The sequence below is a fragment of the Melopsittacus undulatus genome, chromosome 1 (genome assembly GCF_012275295.1).
Source record: "Melopsittacus undulatus isolate bMelUnd1 chromosome 1, bMelUnd1.mat.Z, whole genome shotgun sequence".
Classification (NCBI taxonomy): Eukaryota; Metazoa; Chordata; class Aves; order Psittaciformes; family Psittaculidae; genus Melopsittacus; species Melopsittacus undulatus.
In genome coordinates, this window is record NC_047527.1 from 66,152,053 (window position 1) to 66,172,888 (window position 20,836).

Sequence of the window (20,836 nt, forward strand, 5' to 3'; positions counted from 1 at the left end):
CTCTGTCAGGATGGATTAACATACTGCTGGAGGCCCGGCTGCCCGACTCCCAGCCCAGAGCCCACAGTATCTGATGACTTCGTGTGCCAAAGGCAGGCTGGGTACTGGCTTGCCCCAAAACGCATGTCACAGCCTGCAAATGCTGCGGGCATGGCCTCATGTGAAGGATTGGGAAGGGGAGCATTTCATGCAGCAGTCATTCATGTCTTATGACCACCGCATCTCTGGCTCTTCTAATGGCTATAGACTTTTTATTCCCCCCCCTAAGACACCAGGAAACTGTGAATAGGAATAATTCTTATGTAGCCTTGCAAGGATAGCTCATTACAATGCAAGTGAACTTAGCACAAGTTATTGCTCAGGCCCTGATCATCTGGTTCATCTGCAAATATTTCCCCAAATTCCCTCCTCCTCCCCCCAAATACACACGACCGGTGGCTCAGTAGCTATAGCCACATTTCCAGGGCCTGCAAGATGAAGGTGTTCAACAACCATTTCTGCTGGTACCAGAAAGCACACAGACAGACAGCAGCTAGCCCATGCAGGCCAGCTGTCTGCTCTAACAGACTAACTGATTTAGGTGGCTTAAAATCAACCAACCACCAACAACAAAAGAATAAAAAAAACAAAACCCAAACCCCACAAAACCACAGAGAAAAAGGCAAAATACCCCAAAGCCAACCAACCAATATACCCACAAACCCCTCAAGCACACATCTATTCTGCATGCTCACAATGGCCCCTGCCTCTGCCTTTGCCTATCAACAGCACTCCAAGAGCCTATAAATACCACAGGGATGCACGCGTGTGGCATGGATCCCACTCATGCTGCCTTTTCCATTCTCTGGCCTCATCGCCAGATGCCAGACAGATCTGCAGGGCTGCAAGGGCACTCCTAGGCTTTTGTAGTTCAGAGTAACATGGCAGCATCATTTGTTTCAGAAACAAAACAATACATAAAGCTTCAGCTGTATAAGTAGGAACTAAATGGTTTGGTTTAATCTCGAGAACCTGTTATCTATACATATTTATCTCCCACCACACATTTTTCACTCCCCCCAACTGCCCCTCATTGCCCTTCAATTAACAGTAATGTCAAGGGCATTCAAGAGCCTGCCCTGCTGAAGACGGGGGGAAGCAAACCAGGAATAACCATCAGAAACTCCTCTGTTCCCAGCACAGTACGGCAAGATGAACTCCACGTCTAATAGCCCGAGACAGACATTAGGAAGGAACTAGTCATTTACAGAGGAGATAGTAATCAAAGCCACATCTCTGCAGATTCAGTGGCAATGAGGTATGAGACAAGATTCTAGCTCCGGGGCTAGAAAGATGGCTTCAAATAGTGTATATTTTCTCCCTAAATCCCATCATTTTCTAATTCCAGTTCAATTTTTGCAGCAAGTGCCCATTCCTTAGGCTTCCCTTGGGATAGCAGGGCTGCCTTTCAACTTTTCAGAACTAGCACTGCTCTCCCAGATCTCAGTGACTTCTAACTTCAAAAGGCCACACACCTGGTTCATTAGACTACTTAATGATATTAATTTTGGCACTAATCTTAAAGCACTTCATGCATTTAGGACTTCTTTTTAGATAATCACTATGACCTAGCAGTCAGAAGGGATTTGCCAAGAACCACAAGAGGAAGCTAGCACATTTTAAAGACAGCTTACCTTATTCAGCTTTATATGGGAGGTATGATAAAGCATCATCCAGAACCCGGCACCAAAATATTTTGTGCAGTATCACAGCTACACCTACGTTTTTTTCCAACTGAAGATAACAAAACAAATTAATCGCTGGCATAGACTAGTGTGGAAGCAAATAAGAAATGTGGTCACTTATGCCAAGGATAAATCTAGATGGGAAGGATAAGAAACCACCAATGGATATAAAAATCAGCATAAAGTCTCTAAGTGTTTACATCTGGATGAGTAGGAGAATCCCATAATCAAGGAACAAGCTGCTTTCTTACTAATTCTGGAATTCTAGCATTCACTCTGGCAAGAACAATACAAGATGTATGTGTGCTATTTCACACAGATAAGCAACTCGAAGGAAGCAAAAGGTACTAAATGTTACTCAAGGGAGGCAAAACAGCAGCAGAGAAAGCATTAGACACATAGGATAAATTTAGCAGAAAGAGACTACTGACTTAGAAAATGTACATTAGAAGAATATTGCATAAAGTTAATTTTTTTGTTAATTATAAAAGGTACTGTAGATGTCATTAATAAACCCCATGAAATTTCTATACAATTTGATTTATAAATGTAATTCATTGTTGGATCACACTGAAACTAAAAACATCTTGAATTCACGATGGATACATCAGACACAGTTCAGAGGTTTGATGTGCTCTAGGGGTGCAGTGGAGAACAAAATCAACCAAGCCTGTAAAACTTCAGAGGCGTCCTAAACACAGAAACAGAAGCTGGTTTTGTGAGACTTCCGATATGCCCAGGAGCTGGTCTTACGTGCAGTCGGTTTCTCTTTACTTTGGAACTATTACTTTGTTGCTCTCTTGAAATCAGAAATGACAAAAAACACATGAAAATTAATCAAAACACAAATACATCTTAAGTAAAGATGAATATTTTGAGAGTTGGCTTTTTTTTATTTGGGTGTGTGAGGGTTTTTGTTTGTTGTGGGTTTTTTCTTTTCCCCCCTGAGCATTAAGTGGAGGAGGTATTTTGCATCTTCCCATTTCATTTGTCACTGTCTGCAAAACCAAAAAGGGCAGTAATCCCCAAGCATTTGAAATGTGCTAACACAGAAAACAAAGCAATATTTATTCATAATAAATAAAGCTATTCTTGCTTTAGGTTGGAATATAAGCAGCACTGACAAAAACTATAGTTGCCTAGAAGTACTGAGTGTGATACTATCTGAAAGTAGGGTCAATATTTGATTGCTGATTAAAGATTATTTTTGCAAGTTTGAGCTGTCTGCAGGAGAAGCAACTGCTGGTCTCCAATGTGTATGAATCTCCTACAAACAAGAAGATAAAAAAAGGAGGCAATAATTCCACAGTACAAAGCCATGACATGACCACAAATGGAATACCACATATACAGCTTTTACCTCAATGGATTGCCAAAAAAAAAAAAATAAATGTATATATGTATAAAATAACTAGGCATATACAAGGAAGGCTCACTTAAATGATACAGGAATTGGAGGATAAGATACTGAATATTGAAGACTGACTTACAGACACTCAAGTTATATAATCCAGAGGAGAGGATTGAGCAGAATATGATCATAGCCTATAAATAACTTACAGGTAATATTATAGATAAAAGAAGATAAATTTATTTCAAGTCCTGGTAGAGGATGAGAAGCAATTTCCTTTAGCTAAAGAAGAAAAAACTGTACAAAAGAATATAGGCCAAACATCTTCAAAACCTAACCCCCCAACAGCAGTATGATGGTTCTGCATTTTAATCAAGGTGGAGCCATTTCACACATGTGCCAGTTCCAACTTAAACAGGTAAGTCTCATACCTAGCAGGATACAGCCCAACCGTGTAATAGAACAGCATGGGATTTGCTTTGCTGTCTGTCTGCAGTAGCAGATATTAATTCAAAGAGGTATCAAAGGTGACTATAGCTTTAAAGCTAGAAGACAGGCTGTCAAAGAGAAGTATTTTTATTTTCCTCTGCAACTTACGGGAGACAAGTTGTTAATACTAACCACAGACGGGAAAATGGCATTAGCATGGCAAATAACCCATCATAACAGTTAACAATGGACAGACAGTGAGTGCTCAAGATGAGTCTCAAACAGCAAGAGAAGACTTGCACTCAATTAACCCAACTTGCAAATTTTCCAATAATGTCAACATAAGCAATACCTGCTCACGTAGCAAATAAATTGGAATGAGTAAGTAGAGATTTACCTCAAAGATTGAGAAGCTTGACACTGCAAATACCTTCAAAGAACAGCAGGAGTCTACAGAAGATGACAAGAAGCTGGCCTTAAGATTAATAGGAGATACAGAAATCTACTGTTGTACTCGTACTGCTGTGCGGCAGTGTGGACTGAGCTAACTCAAGAGTAATTATTTCCGCAGGCACTGTGAGGGCAGCATAGGCATAACCACACAGACGTAAGCACAACCTGCAAAACCACATTTGGATGCCTATAAAAGCTCAGCCTCTTCCCTGTTTTTGTGCTGCTGCGGCTACGTTGGTGTCACTAACCAAGCAGCCCAATCTAGTGGTAGTTGTAAAAGAGCACTGCAGGCAGCCAAATCCTTATGGTATCCAAGTGGATTTACACTCAGGGTTAACTAGCCTAGCAAGGCTTCCCAAGAGTCAGGGGAGAATGGGTGGCTTCCAATATGGGCAATGCAGAGTTGCTCTGCTTGGAGATGCTTCCCTCTCCATCAACTGTAGACTGAGCCAAGGGCAGGGGAAGGCTTTGGGGAATACTCCCCCCTCACACCTGATACTCATCTGCCCACTAAATTCTTGAAACAGAAGCATTTTACCCTGAATCACACACATGTATTATTGCTAAGTGTGTTTCTGTTAATACAACTGCTGTTTTACAACAGCTTAGGAATAGGCAAGCAAGAATTTTTTATACTTGATAGCACTGCAGTCATCTTGCCAAGATTTTGTTACTAGATTACCAATTATCATGAAGGTTCACATGAGAAGTAAACAAGAATACCTTGTAAACATGGTTATTCAAGACATTTTTTTCTGCTATGAAAATGTCACAGGTTCAAGAAAGGTAACTGACGGCAGTCCATTTGCCGACAAACGTTTATACAATGGCATTTTTCTACACACACACAAGATGCATAATCACAATTAGCTCAAGAAACATTGCAGTACTTAAAGTTACTAGAGCTACAGACTGCCCCACACTGCAACAGAGCTTTTTTGTTTGGTTTGGATTTTATTATGCTTTACCTCGTGCACTTGTGTCTACAGTGCTATTACAGTGCACTAGACAATATACCAGTGTTTACTACAGAGCCTCAGTCAACCACCAACGCCTACTTGTGCCATACCACTAAGAGCCCCTTGCTAACGCAGACATGCCGACATGCACAACTTCACACAGATGTTTGAGATGCATTGGATGCCATCCAAGACTGACTGCTCACATGCCACTGAGGCATTTTCTTGGAGCATTTAGTCCCATTTCAGCTGGCATCAGAAGTACTGGGGCCAAGACAGTTTTGAATGGAGAAAAAAACAACAAACCTGGTAAAATCGTGATCTTACAGGTATTTCACCACTGAATGTTCCAAGTGGTTGAAATGGAAATGCACAAGTTTTAGAAAGCCCATATTCCTACTGAAGTGAAAGAGTGGTGGATACAGTGCAATAAGCTTTACAGTGTAGTGTACCTGTATTAATCACTGGATCTTTCCCATGTCATTAAAAATAGTATCTCCTCTGAGGGATGCAGAAACCCCCCCATACATACCAAGGTAAATATTTCCTACCCAAACATATTTCAAAGACTTTCACTGTCCCTTTCTAATCTCATGTACATACCACTCACTCTCCCTTTCCACTGGTACCAGAGACAAGGTATCTTTGCAAACCCATTTCTTTCTTCTTTTACCCCAGCAGAAAGTGCAATACAGGTTTACAACCTGCAAGATCTCTAAAGAGGGCAGGGAAAGTTAGGAGAAATGGATAGGGAAGAAGACAGAGCCTGCGAAAGCATAGTTTCCATGGATCTTAGAACCCTAGAATCATTTAGACTGGAAAAGACCCTCAAAAAAAAATCAACTCCAACTGTTAATCTAACACTGCTAAGTCCACCACTAAACTATGCCCCTAAATGCCACATCTACATGTCTTTTAGGTACTTCCAAGGATGTCAGCTCAACCACTGCCCTAAGCTGCCTGCTCCCCAGTGCTCATTAACCCTTTTGGTGAAGAAATTTTTCCTAACATCCAGTCTAAAGGCCCCTTGAAACAACTTAAAACCATTTCCTCTCATCCTATCACTTGCTACTTGGGGAGGAAGCTTGTATTTTACAAAAATCTAAGCTGCAGCAGTATCACACATCACTTTCACAACAAAATGCCATCTTGCAGCCCAAATCAACAGAAGTAGCTGGTAACATATTTGTGCTGTCATAAAGATGGATATTCCTGGGATGTAGAAGCACAAAGGATCCCAGAAGCCCTTGGGTATTAGACAGAAACCTATTCTCATCCTACTGCTCCAACAGAATTATCAAGGAGAAATTCCGGCGGGGATTCTGTGGACATCTCCTCCTCCTCAATGCCTTCCTTGGATGTTACAACAGGAAAAGGGCTACCTCCAGCTCAGTCTTCTATCACATTTGGTCTTCTGCACACATGTTAAAATCAGGACAACCTTCACAGTCTGTCTCAAAGAATTAAAGCAGAAAATAAGTGGAATACATAGAAAGCTGCTTCAATTTGCAAAAACTAACCAGGCCAAGTATATTAAAATATGGCCTCAGCCACAAATCATCATTGGCTAAGAAGGCAGATCAATGGCACTTCAGATTGCCAATAAAGAGAAGCAGAAGGTATTTATGGCTTCGAATCCTATCTAATACAATTCTTGTCACAAAGTCTCTATGCGCATACACAGGCTGCAGATAGGTACATAAATTAAATGTTCAGTGCTTACACAAAACTACTACTACTACTATTAATTGAACAACATTATTAGGTTAAAACTAATATGTATAGATGAACTCTATATTTTGCTGATTACACATAAATTAAAAAGATTTATTTGAACAAATACAGTTCAATAAGTCCTTTTCAGGAATAAGTATGAAGGCAAAAAAGGCTATTATAAGCAGTAGTTATCCAAAGCTGCAGACACGAAAGCTAGCCCCACAGTATAAACTATAAGCCCATTTTGTTTATTACCATAGCCTATCCATTTGACATCTACCCTAATAAACGGTTCTCAATGAAAAGCAAGCAAGTACAGACTATTTTCTTTGGGTCTTTTCAGAGTACTGAGGATCATTAGGCAGATCATCAGCTTTCTGCAGATGTCTGCGTAGGTTTCAAATTTTGATTAATCTCTTGAAATAAGGTTTGCAATGGAAGACATGCTGAGCCAAAGTCATCACTAGTCCATGAGGATGTGATTTTTTAAGATGATTTTACCCTCAGCTTTAGACATATTTGCAAGTCCAAAGTGGTTTTATTTCGTGGATATTCCCTCTTAAAAACAAAAAGACAATTCCTATTAAGAAAATAAAAGTATCAATCCAGAACTACTTCAACTGAGATGTTTATGTGCCTGCTCCCAGCAACAGACTTGTTTCTCAGAATTCCTCAGAAAGCAGACATAATAGTGCAAATTCATTTTCTTTTAAACTTGGGCAAATATGTATACAAATTTTACTTGATTGGCATATATTCTGTAAACAAAACCATGCAAGAAGTTTAATGCAGTATAAACATGATAGTCTTCTTTAGAAAGTTGCCAGTCATGGCTTAAAGCTGTAGTTAAGTTCCTAGTTAAATGTATCAAGTAAGGAAGCATTAGTATCTTTGAAATCAACACAGCCAGGAAAGCATTTTATAAAATCTACCAAGCTCCACATAAGATATTCCCCCAATGTAAAAACGTATACCTGAAAAAAAATCTGAATCGCATTAGCAGAATAGGAACTTGAAATGAATCACATTTTAGGTGTATCTCCAATCTTTTATGCGTGTCCACTATATTTTAATGGTATTATTTAGAAACACATTTCTATATCTGTCAAGTCAGCTGTATTCTCATTGAGAGCATCAGATTTTATTGTATTTTTAAGCATGACCTCAGAGGCTTACAGAGCTAAAATGAAGGTGACATTTTATTAGTAGCTATAGGCAACCCTAGTTCTGGCTACTTTTGTTATTATTTATCTCCCAATATATATATATGATCTGCCACTTTTAACTTTATTGACTAATAATAATATTCACTGGAGACTTGGTCTTTCCAGCCCAGTGATGGGAAAGCAGAAAGATCACGAGGTAAGAAAAAAAAAGTCCATTTTCTTAGGCACTTTAATGTATTGCTCCGAAGGGAATTCAAGTTGCTTTAGAATGGCTTAGATATATATTGGTGGGCCCTTTACTCCTGAGCCAACTAAAAGCCCATCCATCTGTGCACAATCCAATGTAATAAAAGCACAGTAAAAAGGATAGTTTCTGTACATTTTTCTTGTAAAGCCTTACTTGCATTTTATTGCCAACTCCACAGTAACTCTACACACACACTCTAAGTAAGATCAGGGCTGTTCCTTTACAGGAGGTTCAACAGACAAGAAAAGGTCACAGTGCTGTGAGATTTCCTTTCAGACAATGAGCAGGATTAGAAGTGAATAGGGCCCAGTGAACAGATTACCCTGAAATGAAACCCAGGGATACCAAGACAAAGCTCAGGGTCTGAGTTCTATGTCAGAAATCTCCCCACAGCAAGTCTGGGATCAAGTGGCTACTATCAAAACTGGTGTGTATATATATATGAAATACATACATATATATATAAATAAAAGTATACATATCTATATAATTAATCACAAGTGACCTTGATACATTTATCTAGTTGAACAAAGTAAACAAACAAAGCCCTCTAAAAGTTTAGCAAATCCAGAAGTTAAAATAATTTTGCCAGAAGAAAACTCAGAGCAGAAAATATGGAAATATCAAGATAGGTTGCCTAGGTAGCCATAACTCTGCCTCTTATCGTATTTTAATTGAAAATAATAAAAAAAAGCAGGAAATATGTTTCTGATAAATCAAAAAGCATCATTCAACCACATCAAAGTATGTTCACACAACTTCAAGGAGACCCCATCACCCATCCATTACTCATCAGTGGGCGCCTGAGAAACTGATCATGGATGTGATCTTATGTGGGGACAACACAAGACAGCAGAGTTACCATTACATTCAGTCATGACAGTCTTTTACAGCTGTAGAAGGAAACAATTTGCATTTCTAACACTTAAGCTAATGCATTATGCTCCACAGCCAGCAGCAGTAACAGGTATCCCTGCAGTTAGCATGCCACAGTGGAAGATCAGTGCTTTCTTAAAAGCATGCTCTTCAAGACATGGGCAAAATAAACACTAATTAGCTACCAATGAGATGTCACATATGATGTTATGATAGGATATGACTACTATAATATTACACCTTAAGTTAAAATAGGATATGCTGACAGATTAATTGGTACTGAAGCTCTCAGAGATACACTGGGAATTATTGATTTTGTAAGCAAACAGGTCACCAGGAGCACTGGCTCTAGTTAGTCATTGGAAAGTCTGGCTTCAGAAGGCTCCACCACAATGACTCAAGTTGGAAGCTTTCGTCAAGAGATGTATCACTCCTGACAACAAAAGCCTCCAAAATTTTAGCAGTATTTTAATAAACCCCAAATTTTCAGCAGTACTTTAAAAGACAGGGTCAGATTCAGTGTCCTACTTATCTGACGCTACAAACACAGAAAGGATATCAGACTTTGTTACAAACAAGGTTTAAGAGTTCTTGTAATCTCTATTCAGCCTCATCTACTCCAATCCATACTATGCACCATGGGAAGCTCACTGTACTTAAACAGTAACAGTCTTTCCATACCTGCCAGGCATCTGTACCTGTACATTGGGAATGCTGATGGAGGAAGGAGGGAGGGGGAAACTAAGTGCATCTCTCTCTTGGTGTGTTCAGAACCCTTGCTCTTCCCAGAGAAACCTAACAGTGTAACTTCTGATGTTCCCTACTACTAGATGAAAATCCAGCTATTTAAACACCTCTGAACTGAAGCAGGTGAGATGCCAAACCTGATTGTTATCCCTGCGAGTGAAAACTCCGAACTTCCATCTCGGAACAATGGTAGCTGTCTCAAATTTTCCTGTCTGCAGAAGCAAAACATTTTGTACTAATTTACTCTCATATGTATAATATACATTAAAAAGACTGTTTGCCTTTTTTTATTAATAATTTTGATCATATGCAAGAAAATCTACACCAGATCCAGGCAGCTCAGGGACTTTCAGTATTTAATCCAGTACTATATAGTAATTATTGAGTAGATTTAGAGCATTTACAAAGGCTGTGTCTGCCCACAATGTTTTTACAGTCTTTTCATTTAAGATCTCTGCTGTTGTTATATAGAATGTTTAATGTTACAAAACTAAGTGCAAGATTTGCATTAGCTCTTCTGCCTAGATGCTGGCATACAGCCACAATCATGCTAATGAGATCCTCAAAGATTTGTTAATTGAATGAAATCACAGAAAAGTAATTTTCTGGTCTTCAAAGCTCAGATTCTGTCTTTCTATTCATTTAAATCAAGCTCAAATGCTGAATAAGTGCTTTACGGCCCACTTGTGAGAATATACAAGCCAAGGGGGATAAAGGTAACAGATGATGATAAATACAAGACTAGATGGTGTGGTCACTGCACCAAGTACTTTACTGCCATGTAGCTACATCCAAAAGCATGCTCTTTTGGGTGAGACATACCAGTCTTTGCTTTTCTGTAGAGTGCTCTGCAAATGGGATGGTTTCTGCTTCCCTTGCCACCAAGACAACCAGACTGTTCAGATTTCATTTCATTAAATCCTCAGATTAGCACTAATATCTTTCCCATTATCTGCTTACTAACAAACACATTCCTATTTGTATATAAAAAATAGCAGAAGTCTTCCTCTAGAGATCCATTTGCTCTGTATGCAGCTGCACTGCCTGCATGCCTGTGACTGCAGGGACACAAGCACCCCCATTTTCTAAAATTTGGCTGAACATTCATAAAACGCTGCTTTAAACATGCCAGTCAAGTGCTTTTGCTTAGTTTTGTTGGTCAGGTTTTTTTAGTTAGTTCAATTATTCTTTGTTTCTTACTACAGACTTGTCAGTAAACTAGTCTGTAAGTGCAGCCAGAAGTTTATTTAGTAAAAATACTGTGAATCTAACAGAAATAAAGCAGTACAGAACAAACCAGATAAAACCAGTGTTCTTCTAAATGTTTTCGTATTTTAAATTACTTGAAAATATTTGTCTTAAACTGTTGTGAGGTCAAAAAGAAAGCAAACAAACAAAATCTACACATTCAAGTTCTTCCCAGAACCATTTTGCCTAAGCTTTCAGGTGTCACTGCAATAAATCCTACTAAGAAATGCTGCAGTATCCTTCTCACGCACTTGTATCACACCATAGGCTGTCTGAGCAACGAGACTGTGCTGAGAACAACAGGTATGTTGTTTATTCATTTTATAAGTCCGCTGCTTATTCATTCCATACTGTTACAGTCAAACCCTGCCTCCACTGCCCACGTCTTTCTCAGTTTGTTGAGGTCACTGGGCTGAGTCTTGACAGTATTAATCACTGCTCAATGACTCCCAGCAGTGTCCGTCTATGACGTCAAGTACAGACCTCTGAGGGGGTGGGTTGAACAAGAAAGTTCACCAGACTTTCAAATGACCATTACAGTTCTGGGAAAAAACAAGGTTTGATCCAAGCAGGAGACTGGTCTGCAGAGGAACAGAGTTTTTAGAAAATAAATAAAAACTTGCATACATTAACCCTCTTGGACAAAAGGTATATTCACGTTGGTTTGCCCCTTTTTAAGTATAGATAATAACCCTTTATATTTTAAATAACAATGACTTTCTATACTAATTGTTTTTTGTGTCTCTGTGCTGAAGGCTTTCAGGGCTTGGAAAGCAAGTCAAGACACTGAACAGCATGTGTGTACACAAGATGACAGCCTTTGGCAGGGGACACCAAAGGCTTCAGAATATGGGCAAGCATAGCAAAGGGCCACCAGTGCACATCAGGGATGATGGGGCTGTTTGTTAGAAATCTGGCATGCTACTCAAATAGGAGTTTGTTAACCTGAACTTGATTTCTGTGCTTGATTGGTGAATGTTAGCATACGATTGCACTTGCTGAATATTTCCATGGCTTTATAACCACTTTTTAGGCTCTTGGCCCTATTATCATCTGCCTTTTCCCTGCCCTTAGCCAGTGGACACTACACTCCTTAAAAACATGCACCCTGAAGAAGTGGGTGTCCATTCCAAAGATTTTCTGCTTGATTTTAATCCAAAAGAGCTGGCACTGAGCTGGTATTTTTTAATTAAAGCCTCCTTCGCTCAAGTTCTTTTTCGTCTTGTGGAACATCTATCAATCAGGAGGAGTCACTGCAGGATGCACCGGATGGCAGGTGGCTATTTCATCCCTTCCCCCAGACACTGACTCTTCTTTCCCTTCCTCCCTTCCCCCCAGCTTCATTAACTAAATGCACTGAATAAACCTTAACATCCCAGTTAAATCCTATTGGCCCTGGATTTGCTGCTTAATGCTAAAACCCAAGCGACCCATTTTTCTCCTGTTGATACTTCCACTGCTGATAGCAGCCAGCAGAGAAAAATATCCAACCTTAAAGTATTTTAATGTAAGGAACAAAACCCAGAGAATTCATCACTCTCTCTGCTGCTCCTCGTGAACTTTACGTAAGCTCTGTTTCGTGTGTCAAAGCCTCCCTTGCTTTTGTGCTTCATAGGCAACACAGTGAGTCTGTTGCTTAGCAAATGAATGCAACAAAGTGCATCTGCTCTTAAAGGGGTTACAAGGTCTCTTTTAAAGAAAAATGATCTTGCAAAGCTTATGAAAATAAATACCTGTGCATGCTACAATCTCCAGTCATGACATCGTTATGAACATCAGAAAATGGACTGAAAATCTTTGGGAAAGACTAACAAGAACAAACCGCTTCAGTGGTACAGATTCAAGTTCCTACCCTTACATTTTGCTTTAAACTATTACAGTGTGTCTTCTCAATTTCATGTATGCAACAGAACAGGCTGAAGATTATTCACTATCCCTCTGTCTCCTGGCAGCCAGCCCTCCCATTGTACCCCAGCTATAATCACTGTACCTAATCTCACCTTGGCTCAGCTGCCAATGATTACAGCTGGGGTACAAGGAATCTTGGTCCATGATGACAAGTGGGAATTCCAGTGGTCACTTCCTAGCTCTTGACTCTTTGTTCCCAAAGCACCCAAACAGGGCTAACCATCCAGCTGTAAAGTCTCCCAGTGATAGTATTAAGAGCTTTGGCTCCTGACTGCTCCTGGAGCCACCAGCCTTCCTTCACTCCTTGCTCCACCAGACCTCTGACCTTGCTGCCCTCCTCAAAATGTCATTGCCATGACTACCATGTGTTTTGCCACAGCATCCCCCGTGCCAAAACCCTTGCCTCCTGCAAATGCCTCTTTCACATTTAAGCCACACATACCTGTGGTTGCAGCCACATCCCCCATTAGCTTTGGAAGCTTCCCCACAGCTCTGTGCCTCAGTGACAGACTCTATTGCTGGGTCCCTCTGCAGTAGTCTCAGGCCCAGCCCAATAGTGCAGGAGGCCCAGCTCACCCACTGCTCCCTCATGTCCTGTCCTGCTTCCCCATCACAGAGCACCTTGAGGGGTGCAAACCACTTTGCTTTGGCTAGGACAGCTTCTTGCCCAAAAACTGGCTCTGTGGCAAGCAGCTTCACACACAGAAAACCAAACGCTCCCAGCGCAGCTCGAAAAAGTCGCTCACCAAATTTCCAGTAATCTGTTGTTGATGACTATTCCACGTTGCTCTCGGGTATCCAACCAACACAGCAGCCTTCGGATCTCACTTATATTCTTAATACCACATTTTACACTGATGTCAGACCTCAACACTACAATACCAAGGCCAATTTCTGAGAAGAAGGACCGCATCCTGAAATGCCTATCCCATGCACACCCAGCCCTTTGCCCAGAAAATTCCACTGGCATTTGGAGGCTGCAAAGGCTGAAAAGGAGCAAGGAGCCTGGACATCTGGTAGAAATTCAGTTATCCTGAATAAAAATTGCATTTACAGAGAGCCTAAAAGGAAATCTAATCTAACGCTGAAGATATGCGGCACAAGTTACACATTAAGATTATTAGTACAACGTCTGTTATGAGAAGGCTTTCAAATAAAACCACTCTCTCACTGACTGTGCACTTGCGTTAATGTATTTCTTACCAATACCACTAATGGAGCATTCATCATGTTTCTAGCATCTCTGAAGTAGCAAGGAAAAATATATTGAGCCATGCAAGAATAAAATGCACATATCCATATTGCTATGCGTTATCATACTGCACATGCTCTACATTGAAATATGGTCCTTGAAGGAAGTAATTGCAACTTACTTCAGTATTACAGAAATATTCAAACCAGCATAAACTGGAGACCAAGAGTGATTAGGAAAGGCACCAGTAAAAAAAAAAAACGGTTGTATTCTTGAAGTCCTATTTTTGCAGCATGGACATAGGTGAATGAAAGAAAGGGGGGAAAGTCTTTTGTGAGAAGGTGATTTCAGATTGGAAGGAAAGTAAAAATATCTTTGTTTGCCTGATAATAGATAAGAAGGTATGGAGTAATCACCACATGATTGATCAAGTTTTTAATCTTCTTGAATACAAGCAATAGAATACTAGATAGATGATGTACTTATTAATACGTTTATAAGCAGGCATGCCTCCTCATCTTTTCCGTTTATTTTTTATAAACTCCTGCTTGATTTTAGTATGGCCAATACTGGATTCTATTTTGAACCATTCTCAGAGACAGTTCATGAACTCTGCACCAGGAATCTTTGTAGGGATAAACGGTAGACAAATGGATTATCAGCTGCTCAACTCCATCTTTTACTATTATGCTACTTCTAAAACCATATATATAAGAAACAACCAAGACTGTCCAGTCTAGCTGTAGGTACGCACACTTCTAACAGCAGCTGTTTTGGGTTTAATATTTGAAGATAGACGCACAGCAACTCCCAGTTATGACTGTGTTTGGTGTCTATAATCTACACAAGAGCTTCTAAAATACGATTAACTGAGTGTTTATTTTTCCAGCAGTACTGGTAGGATTATCAGAAACCCAAACATAAATTGTGCCCTAAACATACCCATATCCAGCGCAATAGGACATTCTAGCTCCTGTATTGAAGAGATTTAAACACCGGTTTTGGCGCACAGTAACAAACATCTCACGCCTTTAAAAATAATAGTGATATTAATAATAAAAAAGGAAGTCCAAAGTCATCTCTTACTACTGTTATCATAAAGCTACCATATATTTCCTAACTTTTCCTCAGAAAGCACACCTTAAAGTTCACTTTTCCCCCACTGCACCCCACACGGGATGACAACTGGACTGTTTGCTTAGGCTGTTTATATTAGCAACTTAAAAGTAAACAAAAAAGCCTCCAGAAACATTAACAGCCGAATGAAAGGAGATAACTTCCAATGCTATCACTCCAAGATATAGGATAATATGCCAGTTTAACTACTTTTGACAGCGACGCTAGTTTACAGGACGTCACAAACTTCTTTGCCCCTTCTGCAGCTCATGCTGTTTTCCCCGGCCTCTCCCCGTTTCACGTTAAACTTGCAGGAAACTGTTAACTGGAGACACACTCACACCGCCCCAGCCTCCAGAAAATACTATCGCGTGTAAGCCCCGGAGCTGCTGGCGCAGACGGGGTTACTCACCCAAGGAAAGCTCACACTTTCCCACCGGCAGTCCCCAATGGATAACTTAGCACAGCTCACTCGAGCGGGTGACAAACCAGCCCCATCTCCACACAAATCACCTCCACAGCAACTTGTATTCAATCTTTTAACGACTTGGCCCTTCGCTGTCCCAGGGCGTGCAGAGAAGCGAAACTCGGCCCCTCAATCACCCGCAGCAGCGGCAACGCGCTCCGCTCCGGCAAGCTCAAAACAAAGCAAGCCCCAAACCCATCCGCCCGCAGCAGGAGAGGGTTTCTCCTCGCTGCCCCCCCGTCTCATCCCGGTACCCACCTGCCGAGGGCCCCGCGCCCGGCCGCAAACCCGCTCTGCCACCTTCCTCTTCCTCCTGCCGCTGCTCCCGCGGGACCGCGCAGCAGCCGGGTCCCGCCGCGCCGCCAGAGCACGGGCAGATGGTCGGGAGCCCCGAGAGCTGCCACTGCGGAGCCAAGCTGGGCTGGGCTGGCCTGGTGCGGTGGGTTTCCTGTCCCTTTCCCTCTTCCCCTCCTTCTTTTTGCCTTTTCTCCCTTCTCCCTGTTTTTCCTCCCTTCTCCCCTGTCTTAGCCCCTGGCAGATAAACCCGAGTCAGCCGGAGTGCGCTCACAGCACCCCCTCCACCAATCATTTCAATTAGTGCCACATGAGAGGAGCTTTTGGCCAAAATCTGCTTAAGAAAAGGGCCAGAGGGCAGGGCAATCTCCTTTGCTCAACAATGACCAGAAGCTGCTATAAATAGCCAAACAAAAGCACTGTTAAGACCAGGAATGTCACATCGTAATGTGATAAAAATTGTAAAGATCTGGTGTATACCACAAGTACAAAGGAAGAAATAAAGGGGAAAAAAATCCCGAGAGAAACAAAGATTAAAAGCAGTCACCAGCCACCTTCCTACCCTCTCCTCCAATATATAACCTTGTAATATGTTATCAAAGTCGTATATTTCTGGGTGCCAAGCTGCAACGTTCTCGAGGTCCCAAGCAGCTCCCCCACAACTGCTTTGTGACAGCTGCACACTAGTATTTATAGGTACCTAAGTCTATGCACTTTATATAAACAAGAACGGTCACCAGTGCTGGACAGAGGTAACCCCACAGGTACATGGCATCACACCAATAGTAAAAGCACTGACTTCTCTAAATTAAAACATCAACAAGAAGTTCCCAATACACTAATAAGTAAATCAGTGCATTCATAAAGGACAACTCGGGTACATTTGTATCAAAACCGCGGGACTTAATCTAATTTGATTTAGACACGTTTTACATCAGTATATTCCAGCACTGTGAGCCAGGAGAAACTCCAGCCTGAGGTTTCCAACTGTACCGTGAGTTATACCTGAAAACTAACAAAAAAGTATATCCCCAAACAGCCCTGATCAAGCCCAGTGCCTCCACCAGCAGTGCGCAGATCTGAAGCTTCTGCTCCACTTTGCAAACTTGTAGTTTATACTGTGCAAGTAGCTAGACGCTGCCAGCTCTCACATGGGGAGGACATGACAGGGTAGGGTGGGAGAAGGGAGTGGTTTCAGCCCCATTTGGCTGCTTGTAAGCTCTGCAGTGCCTTTGGGATAGTAATTTCCAGTCTGCTGATGGCAGGATGACAACACCTAGGTTCATCTGAGGGGAAACTGATAGCCACTGTCACCTAATTCTCCACCCAAACATTCCCAAACAGAATCACTGCAAAGAGACAGCACTCAGCTGATGTCCCTCCAACTCTCAAGTCTCAATATTTATACACAAGTCTATGTAAAAGTAGCTAATCCTGTTGGCTAACCTCATGCTTTTTCAGAACTAATAAAAGCTGTCTGAAATTATCCGTTTCCTCTGTTCAGTTTCTACCAACTGAACAATAAACTTCTCTTTTACTACAAATAAATGTTTTGGGTTTTTTTTCCATTTCATTCCCATGCCCTCCTCTGATCATAATTGTTTGTCGTGCTGCAGTGAACACTGTTTTCTCATACTAAACCCATTCACATACAGGCTTATCCTCAAAGCACCCTTATCCTCGAAGGATTTCCAGAGATGTTTTTTGCTGCTTTATTAATTCCCTAAGTTTAAGCATGTGCCCTACATAACAAAGAGCTTGTACTTTTAGAAGATCATTCATAGAAATGCATTTTAAAGAGAGAATATTTAAGTGAGGCTCATACAAAACCCTAGTCCAAAAAATCATGTGCATAAGCTTGAAAGAACAAAACTGCCTGCAAGATTTCTAGACTTCCTAGTTTGAGCAGGGAAAGAAACATTCTTCATTTCAACAAAGAGCATGCAGTAATCCAGAGTGCACAGATGCAGAACAATAACACTAGTAGAAACAACACAGAGTAAGCATTGCTGGGCCAAAGCTGCCAGCCTATGGCTGACAAAACACTCCCTGAGGACAGAGGAAAGAGAAGCAGAGACCCCCATTCTGGCGCTGTCAGGGTGAGGATCCATGTAACCCAGCCTAACAGCCAGAGATATGGCTGGACATCCAGCTGTATCTGCAAGGTATTGCAATGTAGCTCATAAACCCTCCTGGTTCCACCTGCTAATTTCTATGTAGGCTTCTGCTTTTCCTTCAAGCAGTACAAAGATGGGTGTCTGCAGCAGCAGTACAGACATTGCAAAGGTGTGGACAGAACCTTTGCTGGAGAAAAAAATTAGCTATCCTCAACAATAAAAATCCCTCCAGGTGAATAATGAGCTTACCTGGGAATAAACATGATTTATGACTTAAATAGGTGCCTAGCTGTAGCTGAGTAACCAGAGAGCAAAAATAAGTCACTGATTGAGTGAAATGCAAGCTTGTGTACATGGTATGAAAATCCAGCCAGCCAGGCAGGTGAATAAATTGGTAGAACTAAGCCCCTGATGTGAGAAGTGGAAGAAATGTATCCTTCTCTCTGAATATTGGATAGGTTTTGTGTCTTTCACTTCCTGTCTCAGCTGCCATTACAGCGTTCAAATAGGAAAGAAATGATTATAAACCCAAGTATTTTCTCATTTTGCCAAGAGACCCTGTCCGAGTTGATCTGTCTTGGCCTTGTTTTGCATGCTGCTTTCCTACAGCAGTTTTTGCAACCTATGGATAGAAATGGTGGAGGAATCTTGCAACTTCCCTTAAAAAGGTGCTGAAAATGTAACATAAGGAAAACTGCATGTATAGAAATATGCTTATTAAACTAGAGGTTTCCAGAAGAGCTCTCCTCTGTAAGTTTGAAAGTATTCAAAACACCCTTTGCTTTACAGATCAAAATGCTGTATTGATGATAAATCTAAGAGACAGATGACAGGAATCTCCATGAGCAATATCCCTAAATGAAAATGTATACAGAAACAATGCTGTTTACTTTGTAAAAATTTTAGTATACATTTGCAGTTTTGAACTGTTCATTAAATATTCCACAAACATATCAGGGTAAGGCTTCTTGTTTTATAGAAAAACTAGTATCTAGAAGTGCTTTAAGTTAAATCATTATGGAAATGGAAACCTGGAACAGATACACTGGGTCCTGGTGTTTGACATAATTTCCTGGAGAAGACAATCTATATATGGAAAGCTACCCTCAAGCACTGGTTGAAATTTTCCCTTAAACACTGTTTTGTTTGATAAGTGAAAACTGACAACACCACCAAATCATCCGGTATTAGTGTTCTTTTCTTTTACACATCCCTGCCCTTGGAAAAAAAATAATAATGGATTATGCTATTTCTTTGTCTGAATAAAATGTTGCAGTTCCGGAGATAAAGACGTATTCAGCTGAGCAATTAAATAGCTAAATAAATGAATCAGCAGAGCAGAAGTGACAGATTTAATTACTGCTTAGAGCTAGGAAGGGGAACTAATTATGGGGTTCATGAACCACATGCCATTCTTCTCCTTAAGCATGTGCTTTGATTCTTCTGGATCAAGCTTTGCAAACGCAGTAGCACCATGCACCAGATGTAAAAAATTAAAAAAATAAAAAAACCTATTCAAAATTTGGAAATAAAGTCTAATCTTTGCAGAAGGACTAGTCAATACTCTTTTAAAAGCCCATGTTCAATTGAGTCAACACCATGAGTTAGAAGATCTTTCTTTTAAATGGAGAAGCACTAAAAATGTAGTTCTCCAAAAAATGGAAGTACAGTGAAGTTCACTGGATGTGAATAAACCAAAGACTTCAACAGAAAGCTGCAGCAATTGAGGCATAAAGCATGTAGCTGTATCAAGTGATTAGGAGCCCTATTCATCAGAAAGTATCTGTAGCTGGGAGGCCTGAGAAAGCTGTTGATCTTAGTTCTCTTCTGCTTTGGTCAGTCCACCACAGGAAGCAGTACAGTTCAAAAGATGCTTTAGTGGCCACCAATTGCAAAGCCACTAGCAGTAGAAGAAACTGTTCCTCAGATTCTGTCTCCTGTCCCATTTCTCTACTTTGCATTTACTCTAACAGCCCAATTTTATCCTAGTTTGATAAGACTCAATGCCAATTGTTTGCACTTCATATTAAAATCATGAGCCTTGTGGTATAGTCCTATAAACACAGAACATTTTACCTCATTAGTGGAAGGAAAAAAGGGGAGAAAACCCTACATTCTGCATCTGAATCCCATTGTTCAATGAATTGCATAATTTTTTCAAGTTTTCAACTATCTTATACAGATTAAAAGAGACAGGTGTTGTTTAAGAGAAAAAGAGGGAGAAGGGAAAAAAGGGGGAAAAGGAGAAAAGGAGGAAGGGTAAAAAGGGAAAGGGGAAGGCAAAGGGAAAAGGAAAGGGGAAGGGAAAAGGGAAAAGGGAAAAAGAAGGGGAAGGGGAAAGGAGGAAACAGGGAAAGGGGGAAAGGAGGAAAATGGAGAAGCAGCAAGCTATATTAAAAGAAAAGAATTAGTGGAGGTAAGAGAGAAGTCTTTCATTTGTAGCCAGTGGGTTTCTAAAAGTCTGGATGTTGTGATGTCTGTTTTAGCACAATTTTAAAAATCAACACGTTTGCCTCTTCCTAAATATACTGTAAAGAAATAGATAAATAACTGCAAAGAAAGAGATAAATAACTGCAGCGCTGACCTCCTGCACCATTCTGAAAACCAATCAGACCTTCTGCTTCCCTGACTTTGAAAATTTTAAAAAGCAGAGTACAATGCAAATATGCAAACACCTCATGGCTGGAAAGGATCTAAATCCACCCCAGTTATAGCCGTGTTCTCCTTCCACACCACCCGTAATTCAGCCAGAATGGGAATAGTTGTGTCCAAACCCAGAGATAGGGGGTGATCCATGGGAAGCTCTGTCTAGATGAAATTCTGTTC

At 40.7% G+C, this 20,836-nt stretch overlaps 1 protein-coding gene across 13 annotated transcripts in view; it reads right to left on the reverse strand.

Moving 5' to 3' along the window:
- Positions 1 to 20,836, reverse strand: part of LOC101873927 (poly(rC)-binding protein 3-like) — a 494,741-nt gene that overhangs the window by 120,219 nt on the left and 353,686 nt on the right. For 2 of the 13 annotated variants that reach the window (XM_034060037.1, XM_034059950.1), the window contains exon 1: positions 15,857 to 16,096. The exons of the other annotated variants lie outside the window; for them this stretch is intronic. The gene's annotated coding sequence lies outside the window, so the exon portion shown is untranslated. Of the gene's footprint in view, positions 1 to 15,856; positions 16,097 to 20,836 lie in introns of those variants that run through there. 13 annotated transcript variants of the gene reach the window in all.